Raw genomic sequence first — 20,926 nt, forward strand, 5'->3', positions numbered from 1 at the left:
ACCCCCATACAGACACACACACACACACATACATTTCATAAATCGATTCTGCTCATCGTGGAGCATTTACAGAAGTTACTTGGCATCATGCATCAATATCAGCAGCAGCTGCTCCTTCCTCCTGTAGGATAGTGTGGGAGGCGGAGCTTGTGTGTGTCACTGTCTGGCTCAGTCAGAGCCTGAGTGGACTCTGGAGGAGAGGGGAGGGGCGGCCAGAGCACTGCCTGCACGGCTCTGTGGCTGCTGCCTGCTGATCTCACTGACAGGTGAGAATGTCGGGCTTTAGGAGGCGGAGCCTGGGAGGAGGGGGTGTGGCCATAGCCGTGGACCATACTTTGTCTTTGTCAGTGAGGGGATGGGGGTGCATGCGTGTGAGTGTGCGGCTCGCTTTGGTGTCACCCTATTGAAGGGTGACACCCGGGTGCGGGCCGCACCCCCCGCACCCACCTCATGACGCCACTGCTTGTGGTCACTGTCAGCAAAACTCTGCACTGTACTCCTCCTATATAATACTGCTGGTCCCCAGTCCCCACAATAAAGCAGTGTGAGCACAGATATATGCAGCACACTGAGCACAGATATGGAGTGTTTTTCAGGCAGACAGCGTATACTGGTGGTCACTGTCAGCAAAACTCTGCACTGTACTCCTCCTATATAATATATTGGTGGTCCCCAGTCCCCACAATAAAGCAGTGTGAGCACAGATCTATGCAGCACACTGAGCACAGATATGGAGTGTTTTTCAGGCAGACAACGTATACTGGTGGTCACTGTCAGCAAAACTCTGCACTGTACTCCTCCTATTTAATACAGCTGCTCCCCAGTCCCCACAATTAAGCAATAAGCACAAATATTTGCATCAACATTAATAAACGGAGAGGACGCAAGCCACGTCCTCTCCCTAACATTTCCAATGCACGAGTGAAAATGGTGGCGACGCGTGGCTGCTTATATAGAATCCGAATCTCGCGAGAATCCGACAGAGGGATGATGACGTTCGGGCGTGCTCGGATTAACCGAGCCATACGGGAGAATCCGAGTATGCCTCGGACCCGTATAAAATGGGTGAAGTTCAGGGGGGTTCGGTTTCCGAGGAACCGAACCCGCTCATCACTAATGAAAATGCAGTTAAAAACCCGAAAACTAAGGTTTTACCACATTTTTCCTTTAGTACAGCTCGTCCTGTGTGTGTGTGTATCAATTTGTACACACAGTATAGTACTGTTTAAAAGTTTTAGGCAGGTGTGGAAAAAATGCTGCAAAGTAAGAATGCTCAGAAATAGAAGTGTTCATACTTTATTTTTATCAATTAACAAAATGCAAAGTGATTAAACAGAAGAGAAATCTAAATCAAATCTAGGGCCCTCATTCCGAGTTGATCGGTCGCAAGGCGAATTTAGCAGAGTTACACACGCTAAGCCGCCGCCTACTGGGAGTGAATCTTAGCTTCTTAAAATTGCGACCGATGTATTCGCAATATTGCGATTACTAACTACTTAGCAGTTTCAGAGTAGCTTCAGACTTACTCTGCCTGTGCGATCATTTCAGTGCTTGTCGTTCCTGGTTGACGTCACAAACACACCCAGCGTTCGCCCAGGCACTCCCACCGTTTCCCCGGCCACTCCTGCGTTTTTTCCGGAAACGGTAGCGTTTTCAGCCACACGCCCCTGAAACGCCGTGTTTCCGCCCAGTAACACCCATTTCCTGTCAATCACATTACGATCGCCGGAGCGAAGAAAAAGCCGTGAGTAAAATGACTTTCTTCATAGTAAAGTTACTTGGCGCAGTCGCAGTGCGAACATTGCGCATGCGTACTAAGCGGATTTTCACTGCGATGCGATGAAAAATACCGAGCGAACAACTCGGAATGAGGGCCTATATTTGGTGTGACCGCTTTGCTTTCACAACATCAGTTCTTCTAGGTACACTTGCACACAGTCTGAGATTTTGTAGGATTATAGGTGTATATATTAACCAATCACATCAAACAGGTGATAATGATCAGCATTTCCATAAGTAGATGTCACAGGAGTTTTGTGCACTTGCAGCTAAAGCTGAGTGTGAGTCATGGGTAAGGGGAAGGTGTATGTCCAGAGTCGGCCACAGAAATCTTGGAAGCCAGTACACTGACATCTCTGACCCCCCCACCCTCATCCACCTTTGACCTCCACCTCCCCTCCTTGAAAGATCTCTTCCCTGCATGTTCCTCACATGTATCAGCCAATACAAGATAGACACACACACACACACACACACACACACACACACACACACGGGACTCAGTATCACCACAGTCAAGTTGTCTCTTTTGAGTCTTGTCTGTAAGGACGGGTGTAGTATGGTATGCCGGCGACCAGCATATTGGCGCCGGGATCCCGACCGCCAGCATACCGACAGCGTGGCGAGCGCAAATGAGCCTTTTCCGGGCTTGCTGCGCTTGCCACTCTCCGGCCAAGGTGGCGCGCTAAGCACACTATTTATTCTCCTTCCAGCCTCCAGGGGGGTCGTGGACCCCCAAGAGGGAGAAAAAGTGTCGGTATGCCAGCTTTCGGGATTCTGACGCCGGTATACTGTGCGCCGGGATCCCAACAGCCGGCAAACTGAAGAACACCCGTAAGGACAGCACAGCGGTGGGGCTGCGGGCGTCTGCTGCAGTTTGTAAATACCCCTTCTATCTGAGTCAGTCACACATTTGTGTAAGGCACCAGCGGCAAGAGGTTGGGCTGGCTAAGGCCTGCTCCTCGGTGACAGTGGCGACATTATGATGTAAGCACTACTGGGATCGTACCAAGTGACAGGGTAAGGTGGTGGGGGGTGGTTAATGTTGCCGCCAGCTGGACTCATATTTTCTTTTTAAGTCAACTGGCACCCAGGCAGGATCAGTTTAAAAAGTACCAATAATCCCTGCAGCCCCATATTTTGTTTCCCTGACTCCCAAGGCCCCTTTGACCCTCGGGGTCCGGTACAGGTGTCCCCTTTGCCCCCACCCCCCTTCCCCATGGCTCCGGGCCTGTCTTTGTCTGACATATCTCTTTCACCTAGCATGAGGCTGGTGCAAGTTCAAATACTAATGATTACAGTTGCGGCGGTCAGCACAAAATCAATGGACGCCATTGGTTTCAGCTAGCAGACGCATGAACCCCTGTGTTAGTCCTACTGGTTACTGGTTTACTTGTAAAGTGGATGCACCGCCAATCTATACCTGTCGTGCCTGTATGCATGTCTCAGGCTGTCTTTTTCCCTGTAAGAAGACACAAAGGTGTTTGTAGATCTAATTGGCTTCAGGTTACATCCTTATTACAAGAAGATTAGCTGGTGAATCACATTATTTAAAAACATATTTATAATATATTTGTCTTATTTGAGGGTAGGCTATTTAATATAATAGTGGTGCGCTAATGGGATGCAAACTGATACAGTGCTAAATTGGGAGGGTACAGGAGCATGAGACACAGTTGTATCAGAACTTGGAAGTACACGTGGGGTGGATGATATGGAAGGCTTCACAAGTCCTCCCTTCTATCTCTAGCCCCCTAAAACTAGCCAACCCCTATGCAGACACCATAGATTGAGATTAGGTTTAGTTGCCACCTGGAGGGGTTAGGGTGTGGGGGTGGTGGAGGTTAGGCACTACCGGGGGGGAGGTTAGGTTTAGGCACTAAGAGGGGAGGATAGGGTTAGGCTGCAGCAAGGCAGGGGTAGGGGAGAGGGTGGAGCATACTTACCTTACACATCAGGATTCCGGCGTTGGTATAGTGTCTGCCAGCATCCCCTGCGGCAGTCAATCATACTGAACCCCAGAGCACAATAGGCCCTTCATAAATCTCAGCTCCAGGCCCATATGGACCTTATTCTGGCACTGGTACTATAGGTACAGTATAACATTCTTTCCCAAACTGTGATGTTAGTTAGTTGACATCACCAAGTTTGATATGAGCAGTGAGTAGGATAGCTATTTGTCCTGTTCAAATATTTCTGTACCCTATACATAGGTCATAGCTTCTACTTTAAGAAGTGATTACTGTCATCTCATTAAATTAATTGAAAAACGTATTGCTTCATAATAACATGACTGTCTATCTTTTTTACTGCACTAATAGCAATCACATGTTAAGCATGAAACCCTGCGGACACAATCCAATCCAAGCTGCAAAAATGAAGTTTAAATTTCTATTAGTGTTCTATTAAAATTCCTTGGATGCTTTAACAAAAATAACATGCTTTCGGTCCGGTTCTCATAACTCAGGCCATGATGCAAGCTTCTGTGGCTTGAGACGTGACCAGATGCATTTACTTAACATTTTTCTTGCTCCTAAAAATAGAGGAGAATATACAGTATACAGACATTGCTAAACAAGTCTAACACTTATTTATAAATGCAAAAAGCATTCCCTATTTTTAAATGTAACTCAACACTTATTGTAAAAATCCATGTATGTGACATCTATCTATAGTATAAATGTTATAGGATGAATAATTGTGTCATACTGACTCAGTTTTGCAACCTCTGTGAACTGACTGGAAAGGAAACTACTGTGAGAATATCTGCTCACTGCACGTTATCCAGTGCACAGTACATGCAATGTAGAAATAATTACTTATATGGAATACATACAAACAGTACATTTATGCAAAAAGAAATACTCTGCCCACCGTTTATTAATTTAAAGGGATGCAAGACAGGAATAGAGAATGTAATTTAAAAAAAATATTATTCAGGGGCATACTCAACATATTTAGCACCCAGTGCAAGTTCATCATTTGGCACCCCCATAAAACATACCTCCCAACATCTCTGAGTTTGCAGGAGGGACTCCATGTATGCACCGAAGACGCATGGACATAAAAGGAGCATGGCCTTCTGGGAAAGGGGCATGGCCTCACAACACGTCGCCATTTTCATCACTCTTGGAGCATGCCCAGCACTCCCAGAGATTCTGGGCTGCCCCTAGGCTATTCCCTGTGTAGAAGTTATACTCCCCCACCCCACTACAAGGGACACTGTAACCAGTGGGGGAGGGGGGTCATAGAAGCGAGAATATCATGGCACTAAGCAGTACAGTTGGGATTTATACCAGTGTGCCCCCTCAATATGCCGCTAAATGCCACCCCTGTATGCCACACAGTGCCCTCCCCCACCAATTGACCCTACAGTGCCCCTTGAATGCTACAGAGTGCCATTCACCCCAACATTCCCAAAAACTCACCTCCCGTTGCTGGCTATTCTGCATACAGTGCAGGGCTCACCACAAGATGGCTCCCAAGTCCCCACATCAGCGCCAGCTCCCACAGTACTCATTCACTCCCACAGTGTTGAGCAGCCATGGTATTGACGTCATGACCTGATGTCGTGGCCACTGAGCACTATGTGAGTGACTACCAGCCTCCCACCACTCCTACTGTGACTCAGACAAACTCGACTCCCCCTCAACTTCCCCTACAAAAGTGGCATCCAGTGTGCCCCCCCCCCCTTAATACTCCACTGATATAACTCTCCAGTCGTACTGACAACTCTTATAGTTGAAGTACAGTGTAAAATGTGTGAGGCACGCTCATGTGTTTTTATCACACTTTTCTCTGACGTCCTAGTGGATGCTGGGAACTCCGTAAGGACCATGGGGAATAGACGGGCTCCGCAGGAGACTGGGCACACTAAAAGAAAGATTAGGTACTATCTGGTGTGCACTGGCTCCTCCCTCTATGCCCCTCCTCCAGACCTCAGTTAGAATCTGTGCCCGGCCAGAGCTGGATGCACCTAGTGGGCTCTCCTGAGCTTGCTAGAAAAGAAAGTATTTGTTAGGTTTTTTATTTTCAGTGAGATCTGCTGGCAACAGACTCACTGCTACGAGGGACTGAGGGGAGAGAAGCAAACCTACCTGCTTGCAGCTAGCTTGTGCTTCTAAGGCTACTGGACACCATTAGCTCCAGAGGGATCGAACACAGGGCCCGACCTCGATCGTCCGTTCCCGGAGCCGCGCCGCCGTCCCCCTTGCAGAGCCAGAAGACACGACGAAAACGGCGGCTGAAGACTCCTGTCTTCATTAAGGTAGCGCACAGCACTGCAGCTGTGCGCCATTGCTCCCACAGCACACCACACACTCCGGTCACTGGTGGGTGCAGGGCGCTGGGGGGGGGGGGAGGGGGCGCCCTGGGCAGCAATTAGATTACCTTTTGGCAATAAAAACACACATAATACAGTCTAGTACTGTATATGTGTAAAAACCCCCGCCATTAAAGTACATAAAAGGACAGAAGCCCGCCGCTGAGGGGGCCGGGCCTTCTTCCTCAGCACACCGGCGCCATTTTCTCTTCACAGCTCAGCTGGAAGGAAGTTCCCCAGGCTCTCCCCTGCAGTATCCTGGTACACAAAGGGTGAAAAGAGAGGGGGGGGGGGGCCACATAAATTTAGGTGCAAAATTTGTATATACAGCAGCTACTGGGTAAACACTGAGTTGTAGTGTAATCCCTGGGTTATATAGCGCTGAGGTGTGTGCTGGCATACTCTCTCTCTCTGTCTCTCCAAAGGGCCTGGTGGGGGAACTGTCTTCAAATAGAGCATCCCCTGTGTGTGTGGTGTGTCGGTACGCGTGTGTCGACATGTCTGAGGTAAAAGGCTCCTCTAAGGAGGTGATAGAGCGGATATGTGTGTGGGAGGGTGTCTCCGTCGACAACGCCGACACCTGTTTGGATATGTGTAAGTGCTGAGGTAAAATTATTGCACAAAAGGTTAGGGAACAGAAAGGAAATCTACCCTGGTCTGTCCCTATGTCACAGAGTCCTTCAGAGTCTCTGTATGCTCACTATCCAAAATAACAAACACTGGTATCGACACGGAGTTTAACTCCACTGTCGACTACGATAATGCAAAGTTACAGCCAAGAGGGCTAAAAGATATTCAATATATGATTATTGGAATAAAAGATGATTTGCATATCACTTATGACTCATCTGTCCCTGACACGAGAGTACACATGTTAAGGGGAAGAATGCTGAGGTAAATTTCCCTCCTCTCATGAGGAAAAAGAGCGGGAATCTCCAGACAAGAGACGGCAGCTTCCCACAAGAGAATTCTCAGGCTGTATCCTTTCCCCACTAGGGCCAGGATGTGTTGAGAATCTTCCCCTTGGGTGTCCTGTTTGCACTAGCTATTCTCAGGGATCCTGCAGATAGTGTGCACATTCTAGTATACTACCCAGACCGGCGATTGTGTCAGCATGGGTTTATAGCACTGTGGCAGCGTGGACAGGTACCTTATCAGCAGAGATTGAGACCCTAGTATGCATATAAATATATTAAGATGCTGTCTTAAGTGATAGATATATAATTATAAAGCATGCCCAAAGAGACATGAGTATACTGGGTCCTAGAGTCAAAAGCTATGTCGATTTCTGCTTGACGTGTCCTGTAGAATATACATTGGACAGATGATGCCGACTTAAGAGGCATATGGAAGGCTGAGGATTGTGTGGAGAAAGGTTCTCGGGCCTGGTCTCCACAGCTATAGTTGGTAATTCTGCTAGTTTGCCCTATATTCCTGCACAGCCTAGGAAAGCACGACATTATTAAATGCAGCTTTTCAAATAAAGAAACAAGAAAGTCTGAGGTGCGTCCTTTCTTATCAGAGCCGGGGGCAGAGGAAAGAAGCTGTACAACACAGCTAGTCCCCAGGAACAGAAGTCCTCCCCGGCCTCTACAAAAATCCACCGCATGTCGCTGGGGCTCCACAGGCGGAGCTAGGCCCGGTGGGGACACGCCTTCGTAAGTTTAGCCACAAGTGGGTTCACTCCCTGTTAGATCCCTGGGCAATAGAAATTGTGTCGCAGGGATACAGGCTGGACTGTGAGAAGATGCCCCCTCACCGAGGACCCGGCGGGCTTCCCCCCAAGAGAGGGAGCCAGTGTTAACTGCAATTCGCAAATTGTATCTTCAACAGGTGGTGGTCAAGGGTCCCCTCCTTCAACAAGAGGGTGTTATTATTCGACCATGTTATAATCCCGAAACCAGACGGTTCGGTTAGACCCATATTGAATTAAAATCCCTGAACATATACCTGAAAAGGTTCAAGTTCAAGATGGAATCGCTAAGAGCGGTCATTGCAAGCCTGAAAAGGGGGAGACTTTATCGTGAATCGGGACATAAGGGATGCATACCTTCATGTCCCCATTTATCCACCTCATCAGGCGTACCTCAGAATTGCGGTACGGGATTGTCATTACCAATTTCACCAAGGTAATGGCGGATATGATGGTGCTCCTGCGGAAGCAAGGTGTCACTATTATCACATACTTGGATGATCTCCTCATAAAAGCGAGATCAAGAAAGCAGTTGCTGGACAGCGTATCACCTTCTCTGGAAGTGAAACGGCAACACGACTGGATTCTATATATTCCGAAGTCGCAGTTGGTTCCTACAGCTCATCTGCCTCGCCTAGGCATGATCCTAGACATAGACCAGAAAAAGGTTTATCTCCCGATAGAGAGAGCTCAGGAGCTCATGACACTGGTCAGGAATCTATTGAAAACCAAAACAGGTGTCAGTGCATCACTGCACTCGAGTCCTGGGAAGGATGGTGGCATCATACGAGGCCATCCCCTTCGGCTGGTTCCATGCAAGGACAATGGAACTTACTGGACAAGGGGTCCGGATCACATCTTCAGATGCATCGGTTAATAGAGATGAGCGCCGGAAATTTTTCGGGTTTTGTGTTTTGGTTTTGGGTTCGGTTCCGCGGCCGTGTTTTGGGTTCGACCGCGTTTTGGCAAAACCTAACCGAATTTTTTTTGTCGGATTCGGGTGTGTTTTGGATTCGGGTGTTTTTTTCCAAAAAACCTAAAAAACAGCTTAAATCATAGAATTTGGGGGTCATTTTGATCCCAAAGTATTATTAACCTCAAAAACCATCATTTCCACTCATTTTCAGTCTATTCTGAATACCTCACACCTCACAATATTATTTTTAGTCCTAAAATTTGCACCGAGGACGCTGGATGACTAAGCTAAGCGACCCTAGTGGCCGACACAAACACCTGGCCCATCTAGGAGTGGCACTGCAGTGTCACGCAGGATGTCCCTTCCAAAAAACCCTCCCCAAACAGCACATGACGCAAAGAAAAAAAGAGGCGCAATGAGGTAGCTGTGTGAGTAAGATAAGCGACCCTAGTGGCCGACACAAACACCGGGCCCATCTAGGAGTGTCACTGCAGTGTCACGCAGGATGTCCCTTCCAAAAAACCCTCCCCAAACAGCACATGACGCAAAGAAAAAAAGAGGCGCAATGAGGTAGCTGTGTGAGTAAGATAAGCGACCCTAGTGGCCGACACAAACACCGGGCCCATCTAGGAGTGTCACTGCAGTGTCACGCAGGATGTCCCTTCCAAAAAACCCTCCCCAAACAGCACATGACGCAAAGAAAAAAAGAGGCGCAATGAGGTAGCTGTGTGAGTAAGATAAGCGACCCTAGTGGCCGACACAAACACCGGGCCCATCTAGGAGTGGCACTGCAGTGTCACGCAGGATGTCCCTTCCAAAAAACCCTCCCCAAACAGCACATGACGCAAAGAAAAAAAGAGGCGCAATGAGGTAGCTGTGTGAGTAAGATAAGCGACCCTAGTGGCCGACACAAACACCGGGCCCATCTAGGAGTGTCACTGCAGTGTCACGCAGGATGTCCCTTCCAAAAAACCCTCCCCAAACAGCACATGACGCAAAGAAAAAAAGAGGCGCAATGAGGTAGCTGTGTGAGTAAGATAAGCGACCCTAGTGGCCGACACAAACACCGGGCCCATCTAGGAGTGTCACTGCAGTGTCACGCAGGATGTCCCTTCCAAAAAACCCTCCCCAAACAGCACATGACGCAAAGAAAAAAAGAGGCGCAATGAGGTAGCTGTGTGAGTAAGATAAGCGACCCTAGTGGCCGACACAAACACCGGGCCCATCTAGGAGTGTCACTGCAGTGTCACGCAGGATGTCCCTTCCAAAAAACCCTCCCCAAACAGCACATGACGCAAAGAAAAATTAAAGAAAAAAGAGGTGCAAGATGGAATTGTCCTTGGGCCCTCCCACCCACCCTTATGTTGTATAAACAGGACATGCACACTTTAACCAACCCATCATTTCAGTGACAGGGTCTGCCACACGACTGTGACTGATATGACGGGTTGGTTTGGACCCCCACCAAAAAAGAAGCAATTAATCTCTCCTTGCACAAACTGGCTCTACAGAGGCAAGATGTCCACCTCATCATCATCCTCCGATATATCACCGTGTACATCCCCCTCCTCACAGATTATCAATTCGTCCCCACTGGAATCCACCATCTCAGCTCCCTGTGTACTTTGTGGAGGCAATTGCTGCTGGTCAATGTCTCCGCGGAGGAATTGATTATAATTCATTTTAATGAACATCATCTTCTCCACATTTTCTGGATGTAACCTCGTACGCCGATTGCTGACAAGGTGAGCGGCGGCACTAAACACTCTTTCGGAGTACACACTTGTGGGAGGGCAACTTAGGTAGAATAAAGCCAGTTTGTGCAAGGGCCTCCAAATTGCCTCTTTTTCCTGCCAGTATAAGTACGGACTGTGTGACGTGCCTACTTGGATGCGGTCACTCATATAATCCTCCACCATTCTTTCAATGGGGAGAGAATCATATGCAGTGACAGTAGACGACATGTCCGTAATCGTTGTCAGGTCCTTCAGTCCGGACCAGATGTCAGCATCAGCAGTCGCTCCAGACTGCCCTGCATCACCGCCAGCGGGTGAGCTCGGAATTCTGAGCCTTTTCCTCGCACCCCCAGTTGCGGGAGAATGTGAAGGAGGAGATGTTGACAGGTCGCGTTCCGCTTGACTTGACAATTTTCTCACCAGCAGGTCTTTCAACCCCAGCAGACTTGTGTCTGCCGGAAAGAGAGATCCAAGGTAGGCTTTAAATCTAGGATCGAGCACGGTGGCCAAAATGTAGTGCCCTGATTTCAACAGATTGACCACCCGTGAATCCTTGTTAAGCGAATTAAGGGCTCCATCCACAAGTCCCACATGCCTAGCGGAATCGCTCCGTGTAAGCTCCTCCTTCAATGTCTCCAGCTTCTTCTGCAAAAGCCTGATGAGGGGAATGACCTGACTCAGGCTGGCAGTGTCTGAACTGACTTCACGTGTGGCAAGTTCAAAGGGCATCAGAACCTTGCACAACGTTGAAATCATTCTCCACTGCACTTGAGACAGGTGCATTCCACCTCCTATATCGTGCTCAATTGCATAGGCTTGAATGGCCTTTTGCTGCTCCTCCAACCTCTGAAGCATATAGAGGGTTGAATTCCACCTCGTTACCACTTCTTGCTTCAGATGATGGCAGGGCAGGTTCAGTAGTTTTTGGTGGTGCTCCAGTCTTCTGTACGTGGTGCCTGTACGCCGAAAGTGTCCCGCAATTCTTCTGGCCACCGACAGCATCTCTTGCACGCCCCTGTCGTTTTTTAAAAAATTCTGCACCACCAAATTCAAGGTATGTGCAAAACATGGGACGTGCTGGAATTTGCCCATATTTAATGCACACGCAATATTGCTGGCGTTGTCCGATGCCACAAATCCACAGGAGAGTCCAATTGGGGTAAGCCATTCCGCGATGATCTTCCTCAGTTGCCGTAAGAGGTTTTCAGCTGTGTGCGTATTCTGGAAAGCGGTGATACAAAGCGTAGCCTGCCTAGGAAAGAGTTGGCGTTTGCGAGATGCTGCTACTGGTGCCGCCGCTGCTGTTCTTGCGGCGGGAGTCCATACATCTACCCAGTGGGCTGTCACAGTCATATAGTCCTGACCCTGCCCTGCTCCACTTGTCCACATGTCCGTGGTTAAGTGGACATTGGGTACAACTGCATTTTTTAGGACACTGGTGAGTCTTTTTCTGACGTCCGTGTACATTCTCGGTATCGCCTGCCTAGAGAAGTGGAACCTAGATGGTATTTGGTAACGGGGGCACACTGCCTCAATAAATTGTCTAGTTCCCTGTGAACTAACGGCGGATACCGGACGCACGTCTAACACCAACATAGTTGTCAAGGCCTCAGTTATCCGCTTTGCAGCAGGATGACTGCTGTGATAGTTCATCTTCCTCGCAAAGGACTGTTGAACAGTCAATTGCTTACTGGAAGTAGTACAAGTGGGCTTACGACTTCCCCTCTGGGATGACCATCGACTCCCAGCAGCAACAACAGCAGCGCCAGCAGCAGTAGGCGTTACACGCAAGGATGCATCGGAGGAATCCCAGGCAGGAGAGGACTCGTCAGAATTGCCAGTGACATGGCCTGCAGGACTATTGGCATTCCTGGGGAAGGAGGAAATTGACACTGAGGGAGTTGGTGGGGTGGTTTGCGTGAGCTTGGTTACAAGAGGAAGGGATTTACTGGTCAGTGGACTGCTTCCGCTGTCGCCCAAAGTTTTTGAACTTGTCACTGACTTATTATGAATGCGCTGCAGGTGACGTATAAGGGAGGATGTTCCGAGGTGGTTAACATCCTTACCCCTACTTATTACAGCTTGACAAAGGCAACACACGGCTTGACACCTGTTGTCCGCTTTTCTGTTGAAATACCTCCACACTGAAGAGCTGATTTTTTTGGTATTTTCACCAGGCATGTCAACGGCCATATTCCTCCCACGGACAACAGGTGTCTCCCCGGGTGCCTGACTTAAACAAACCACCTCACCATCAGAATCCTCCTGGTCAATTTCCTCCCCAGCGCCAGCAACACCCATGTCCTCCTCATCCTGGTGTACTTCAACACTGACATCTTCAATCTGACTATCAGGAACTGGACTGCGGGTGCTCCTTCCAGCACTTGCAGGGGGCGTGCAAATGGTGGAAGGCGCATGCTCTTCACGTCCAGTGTTGGGAAGGTCAGGCATCGCAACCGACACAATTGGACTCTCCTTGTGGATTTGGGATTTCGAAGAACGCACAGTTCTTTGCGGTGCTTTTGCCAGCTTGAGTCTTTTCAGTTTTCTAGCGAGAGGCTGAGTGCTTCCATCCTCATGTGAAGCTGAACCACTAGCCATGAACATAGGCCAGGGCCTCAGCCGTTCCTTGTCACTCCGTGTGGTAAATGGCATATTGGCAAGTTTACGCTTCTCCTCCGACAATTTTATTTTAGGTTTTGGAGTCCTTTTTTTACTGATATTTGGTGTTTTGGATTTGACATGCTCTGTACTATGACATTGGGCATCGGCCTTGGCAGACGACGTTGCTGGCATTTCATCGTCTCGGCCATGACTAGTGGCAGCAGCTTCAGCACGAGGTGGAAGTGGATCTTGATCTTTCCCTAATTTTGGAACCTCAACATTTTTGTTCTCCATATTTTAATAGGCACAACTAAAAGTCACCTCAGGTAAACAATGGAGATGGATGGATACTAGTATACAATTATGGATGGACTGCCGAGTGCCGACACAGAGGTAGTTACAGCCGTGGACTACCGTACTGTACTGTGTCTGCTGCTAATATAGACTGGTTGATAATGAGATGTAGTATGTATAAAGAAGAAAGAAAAAAAAAACCACGGGTAGGTGGTATACAATTATGGATGGACTGCCGAGTGCCGACACAGAGATAGCTACAGCCGTGGACTACCGTACTGTACTGTGTCTGCTGCTAATATAGACTGGATGATAATGAGATGTAGTATGTATAAAGAAGAAAGAAAAAAAAACCACGGGTAGGTGGTATACAATTATGGATGGACTGCCGAGTGCCGACACAGAGGTAGCTACAGCCGTGGACTACCGTACTGTACTGTGTCTGCTGCTAATATAGACTGGATGATAATGAGATGTAGTATGTATAAAGAAGAAAGAAAAAAAAAAATCACGGGTAGGTGGTATACAATTATGGATGGACTGCCGAGTGCCGACACAGAGGTAGCTACAGCCATGGACTACCGTACTGTACTGTGTCTGCTGCTAATATAGACTGGTTGATAATGAGATGTAGTATGTATAAAGAAGAAAGAAAAAAAAAACCACGGCCACGGGTAGGTGGTATACAATTATGGATGGACTGCCGAGTGCCGACACAGAGGTAGCTACAGCCGTGGACTACCGTACTGTACTGTGTCTGCTGCTAATATAGACTGGATGATAATGAGATGTAGTATGTATAAAGAAGAAAGGAAAAAAAACCCATGGGTAGGTGGTATACAATTATGGATGGACTGCCGAGTGCCGACACAGAGGTAGCTACAGCCATGGACTACCATACTGTACTGTGTCTGCTGCTAATATAGACTGGATGATAATGAGATGTAGTATGTATGTATAAAGAAGAAAGAAAAAAAAAAACCACGGGTAGGTGGTATACAATTATGGATGGACTGCCGAGTGCCGACACAGAGGTAGCTACAGCCGTGAACTACCGTACTGTGTCTGCTGCTAATATAGACTGGTTGATAATGAGATGTAGTATGTATAAAGAAGAAAGAAAAAAAAACCACGGGTAGGTGGTATACAATTATGGATGGACTGCCGAGTGCCGACACAGAGGTAGCTACAGCCGTGGACTACCGTACTGTACTGTGTCTGCTGCTAATATAGACTGGTTGATAATGAGATGTAGTATGTATAAAGAAGAAAGAAAAAAAATCCACGGGTAGGTGGTATACAATTATGGATGGACTGCCGAGTGCCGACACAGAGATAGCTACAGCCGTGGACTACCGTACTGTACTGTGTCTGCTGCTAATATAGACTGGATGATAATGAGATGTAGTATGTATAAAGAAGAAAGAAAAAAAAAACCACGGGTAGGTGGTATACAATTATGGATGGACTGCCGAGTGCCGACACAGAGGTAGCTACAGCCGTGAACTACCGTACTGTGTCTGCTGCTAGTATAGACTGGATGATAAATAATGATATAAAAAAAATATATATATCACTACTGCAGCCGGACAGGTATATATTATATAATGACGGACCTGCTGGACACTGTCTGTCAGCAGAATGAGTTTTTTAATTTTTATAGAATAAAAAAACACCACACAAGTCACACGACGAGTGTACTTTTTCAGGCAGACATTCAATCACAATATATATACTATACTGGTGGTCAGTGTGGTGAGGTCACTGGTCACAGTGGTCAGTGGTCAGTCACACTGGCAGTGGCACTCTGGCAGCAAAAGTGTGCACTGTTTAATATGTACTCCTGGCTCCTGCTATAACCTATAACTGCTCCCCAGTCTCCCCCACAATTAAGCTGTGTGAGCACAGTCAGATATTATACATAGATGATGCAGCACACTGGGCTGAGCACAGATATGGTATGTGAGTGTGACTGAGTCACTGTGTATCGTTTTTTTCAGGCAGAGAACAAGAACAGAACGGATTATTAAATAATAATAAATTATAAAACTGCACTGGTGGTCAGGTCACTGGTCATCAGTCACTAGTATAACTCCTCCTAAGCTCCAGTAAGTAAATGAAGTGTCTCACTCTCACTCTCCTATCTATTTTAATTTCTAAACGGAGAGGACGCCAGCCACGTCCTCTCCCTATCAATCTCAATGCACGTGTGAAAATGGCCGCGACGCGCGGCTCCTTTTATAGAATCCGAGTCTCGCGATAGAATCCGAGCCTCGCGAGAATCCGACAGCGTGATGATGACGTTCGGGCGCGCTCGGGTTAACCGAGCAAGGCGGGAAGATCCGAGTCGCTCGGACCCGTGTAAAAAAACATGAAGTTCGGGCGGGTTCGGATTCAGAGAAACCGAACCCGCTCATCTCTATTAATCACCCTATCCCCCAGGGCCAGGGTGTCTCTCCTGTGGTGGCTGCGGAGTGCTCACCTTCTCGAGGGCCGCAGATTCGGCATTCAGGACTGGGTCCTGGTGACCACGGATGCAAGCCTCCGAGGGTGGGGGGCAGTTAAACAGGGAAGAAAATTCCAAGGTTTGTGGTCAAGCCAACAGACTTGCCTTTACATCAATATCCTTGAACCAAGGGCCATATACAATGCCCTAAGTCAAGCGGAGTTCCTGCTTCGCGACCAACCGGTTCTGATCCAGTCAGACCGCAGGGGCTCATGTAAACCGCCAAGGCGGCACAAGGAGCAGGGTGGCGAGGGTAGAAGCCACCAGAATTCTTCGCTGGGCGGAGAATCAAGTAAGCGCACTGTCAGCAGTGTTCATTCCGGGAGTGGACAACTGGGAAGCAGACTTCCTCAGCAGGCACGACCTCCACCTGGGAAAGTGGTGACTTCATCAGGAAGTCTTCACGTAGTTTTGCAAATTGATGGGAACTGCCTCAGGTGGACTAGATGGCGTCCCACCTCAATAAAAAGATAAAAAAGGTTTTACGCTGGGTCAAGGGACTCTCAGGCGATAGCTGTGGTCGCACTAGTAACACCGTGGGTGTTCCAGTCGGTCTATGTATTCCCTCCTCTTCCTCTCAGACCCAAGGGCTGAGAATTGTAATAAAATGAGGAGTGTGAACAATATTCTTTGCTCCGGATTGGCCAAGAAGGACTCGGTACCCGGAACTGCAAGAAATGCTCTCAGAGGACCCATGGCCTCTGCCTCTCAGACAGTACATGTTGCAACAGGGGCCCTGTCTGTTCCAAGACTTACCGCGGCTGCGTTGGACGGAATGGCGGTTGAACGCCGGATCCTAGCGGAAAAGGGCATTCCGGATGCAGTTATTCCTACGCTGATAAAGGCTTGGAAAGACGTGACAGCAAGACTTTTTCACTGTATATGGCGAAAATAGGTTGATTGGTGTGTGGCCGGGAAGGCCCTACAGAGGAATTCCAGCGGGGTCAATTCCTGCACTTCCTACAGTCAGGAGTGACTATGGGCCTAAAATTAGGATCCATAAAGGCCAAGATTTCGGCCCTATCCCTTTTTCTCTCAAAAAGAACTGGCTTCACTGCCTGAAGTTCAGACGTTGTTACAGGGGTGCTGCATATTCAGCCTCCTTTTGTGCCACCAGTGGCACCTTGGGATCTTAACGTTGTGTTGGATTCCTAAAATCCCACTGGTTTGAGCCACTTAAGACCGTGGAGCTAAAATATCTCACGTGGAAAGTGGTCATGCTTTTGGCCTTAGCTTGGACTAGGCGTGTGTCAGAATTGGCGGCTTTGTCATGTAAAAGCCCATATCTGATCTTCCATATGGAAAGGGCAGAATTGAGGACTCGTCCCCAATTTCTCCCTAAGGTGGTATCATCGTTTCATTTGAACCAACCTATGGTGGTGCCTGCGGCTACTAGGGACTTGGAGGACTCCAAGTTGCTGGACGTGGTCCGGGCCCTGAAAATTTATGTTTCCAGGACGGCTAGAGTCAGAAAAACTGACTCGCTATTTATCCTGCATGCACCCAACTAGCTGGGTGCTCCTGCTTAAAAGCAGACTATTGCTCGCTGGATCTGTAGCACGATTCAGCTGGCACATTCTGCGGCTGGACTGCCGCATCCTAAATCAGTAAAAGCCCATTCCACAAGGAAGGTGGGCTCTTTCTTGGGCGGCTGCCCGAGGGGTCTCGGCATTACAGCTTTGCCGAGCTGCTACTTGGTCGGGTTCAAACACATTTGCAAAAATTTACAAGTTTGATACCCTGGCTGAGGAGGACCTTGAGTTTGCTCATTCGGTGCTGCAGAGTCATCCGCACTCTCCCGCCCGTTTGGGAGCTTTGGTATAATCCCCATGGTCCTTACGGAGTTCCCAGCATCCACTAGGACGTCAGAGAAAATAAGAATTTACTCACCGGTAATTTTATTTCTCGTAGTCCGTAGTGGATGCTGGGCGCCCGTCCCAAGTGCGGACTCTCTGCAATACATGTACAGGTTGAGTATCCCTTATCCAAAATGTTTGGGACCAGAGGTATTTTGGATATGGGATTTTTCTGTATTTTGGAATAATTGCATACCATAATGAGATATCATGATGATGGGACCTAAGTCTAAGCACAGAATGCATTTATGTTACATATACACCTTATACACACAGCCTGAAGGTCATTTTGGCCAATATTTTTTATAACTTTGTGCATTAAACAAAGTGTCTACATTCACACAATTCATTTATGTTTCATATACACCTTATACACACAGCCTGAAGGTTGTGTGTTTAATACAATATTTTTAATAACTTTGTGTATTAAACAAAGCCTGTGTACATTGAGCCATCAAAAAACAAAGGTTTCACTATCTCACTCTCACTCATAAAAGTCCGTATTTCGGAATATTCCGTATTTCGGAATATTTGGATATGGGATACTCAACCTGTATATAGTTATTGCTTAACTAAAGGGTTATTGTTATGAGCCATCTTTTGAATGAGGCTCAGTTTTTTGTTCATACTGTTTAACTGGGTAATAGTTATCACGAGTTGTACGGTGTGATTGGTGTGGCTGGTATGAGTCTTACCCTGGATTCCAAATCCTTTCCTTGTAATGTCAGCTCTTCCGGGCACAGTTTCCTTAACTGAGGTCTGGAGGAGGGGCATAGAGGGAGGAGCCAGTGCACACCAGATAGTACCTAATCTTTCTTTTAGTGTGCCCAGTCTCCTGCGGAGCCCGTCTATTCCCCATGGTCCTTACGGAGTTCCCAGCATCCACTACGGACTACGAGAAATAGAATTACCGGTGAGTAAATTCTTATTATTGCAAGCACTTTTGGAATGCAATAATATGCAAGCAATCGATAGAAACAATCTGCATTGTAGCCAGGGCCGGACTGGGACTAAAAATAGGCCCTGGCATTTTTGAAGCATACTGACACCTCGGTGTCAGCATCTGACTCCTCCCCTTACTATTCCCGACTCCTCCTACTTCTTAGTCAATGCTCTTACAAATATAATTAATATAACAACATACAAGTGTACATCATTCTCTATTAAAATACACACAACCATTGGTTGAAGTGGAAATGTTGAAGTGGGGGTATGGAAAAATAAAGGTTGTAACTATCCCGATGGCGCACGCTCCAGAAAAGGGGCATTACCACTCAAATGGGGCGTGTCCTTCAGTGTAGTTTACCACACCATATACCCCTTATACACATTATGCACCTCAATAGTAGGACTCCTTATACTATATAGTACTGGTGCCCCTTTCACATTATACCACACAGTATGAGCCGAAATTCACATTATAGCACACGGAATGAGCCGAAATTCACATTAGAGCAAACAGAATGAGCCGCAATTCACATTACAGCACACAAAATGAGCCGAAATTCACATTATAGCACATAGAATGAGCCGAAATTCACATTATAGCACATAGAATGAGCCGAAATTCACATTATAGCACACAGTATGAGCCAACATTCACATTATGGGCTAGATGCATCATCGCTTGGAAAGTGATAAAATGGAGAGTGAAAAAGCACCAGCCACTCAGGTCCTAACTGCCATGTCACAGGCTGTATTTGAAAAATGTCAGTTAGGAGCTGATTGGCTGGTACTTTTTCACTCTCCATTTTATCACTTTCCAAGCGATGATGCATCTAGCCCTATAGCACACGGTATTAGCCAACATTCACATTATAGCACACAAAATAAGCCAAAATTCACACATTATGCCACATGGAATGAGACAAAATTCAGGGAGAGTGACAGCAGGGACAGGGAGAGTGACAGAGGGACAGGGAAAGTGACAGCAGGGACATACAGTAGGGACAGGGAGAGTGACAGAGAGAGGGACAGCAAGGGCACACAGTAGGGATTCACTATGGTATGCCGGCGGTCGGGCTCCCGGCGACCAGCATACCGGCGCCGGGAGCCCGACCGCCGGCTTACCGACAGTGTGGCGAGCGCAAATGAGCCCCTTGCGGGCTCGCTGCGCTCGCCACGCTACGGGCACGGTGGAGCGCTACGCGCGCCACACTATTTTATTCTCCCTCCAGGGGGGTCGTGGACCCCCACGAGGGAGAATAAGTGTCAGTATGCTGGCTGTCGGGATCACGGCGCCGGTATACTGTGCGCCGGGATCCCGTCAGTCGGCATACTGAAGACCACCCCACAGTAGGGACCAGGGAGAGAGAAAGGCAGCAGGGTAAGATTACCTGTTTAGCTGCATGCAAGATTTACCAAGTTGAGCTGCATGCACAGCCGCCGAAAGGTGGACAATAACGAAGTGCGGAGGTGCACATCATTCATAGTTTGTAGCATACACACTGGCGATATCACAAACTACATCGTTCATAAAGCTGAAAATGAGCGATATCATGTGTGATATCGCATAGTGTGTATGGACCTTTAGTTCTGTCCAACCAATGACTGTGCTGTGCAATGTGGAATACAAAAGAGATGGATAGGACTCAGCAAATGAAATTGCCCTTTCTACAGAACCATCAAGCAGTGATACTTGTAAATTCCTTTAAAAGCACAAAGGGGTACATTTACTAAGCAGTGATAACAGCGGAGAAGTGAGCCAGTGGAGAAGTTGCCCATGGCAACCAATCAGCACGGAAGTAACATCTATAATTTGCATACTATAAAATGATACAGAGCTGCTGATTGTTTGATGGGGAAATATCTCCACTGGCTCACTTTTCCGCTCTTATCACTGCTTAGTAAATGTACCCCAAAGTCTTTTTAATCTTAAATGACCAGCAAATTGGACTGCTCTACAGGTTGAATAATGAAGGTGAAAAGGGGTAGTCTCAGCCATTTTATAAAGGCAATTAGCTTGTGTGCACAGCTGAAAGGCACTGCAGGGGTTAACACCAACAGTCACTCTTCAAGTGTATGTATTGCCGGCTGTTTTACCTCTAGTCTTGTTATCTCTATGCTTGGACAGACGGGGGTTACTGCAGTCACCTCACGTGCTCCCACCAGCAGCAGCCGCAGCTAGTGTCATCGTCTTGTGTGTGTGGGGCTGGAGGAATCTTCTCAGCTGCATGCTACAGTCCACAGTTGTTACGTGGGGCAGACAGCTAGAGAGCCTG

The 20,926-nt window shown here is 47.7% G+C and overlaps 1 protein-coding gene across 2 annotated transcripts in view; it reads right to left on the minus strand.

The window, feature by feature from the left end:
- The window catches only part of LOC135003290 (histone H3.v1-like), a 198,049-nt gene extending 177,126 nt beyond the window's left edge, over positions 1-20,923 (minus strand). For both annotated transcript variants that reach the window (XM_063951733.1, XM_063951731.1), the window contains exon 1: positions 20,748-20,923. The gene's annotated coding sequence lies outside the window, so the exon portion shown is untranslated. The remainder of the gene's footprint in view (positions 1-20,747) is intronic.
- Between the last annotated feature and the right edge of the window lie 3 nt (positions 20,924-20,926).

This window comes from Pseudophryne corroboree, chromosome 2, assembly GCF_028390025.1.
Source record: "Pseudophryne corroboree isolate aPseCor3 chromosome 2, aPseCor3.hap2, whole genome shotgun sequence".
Classification (NCBI taxonomy): domain Eukaryota; kingdom Metazoa; phylum Chordata; class Amphibia; order Anura; family Myobatrachidae; genus Pseudophryne; species Pseudophryne corroboree.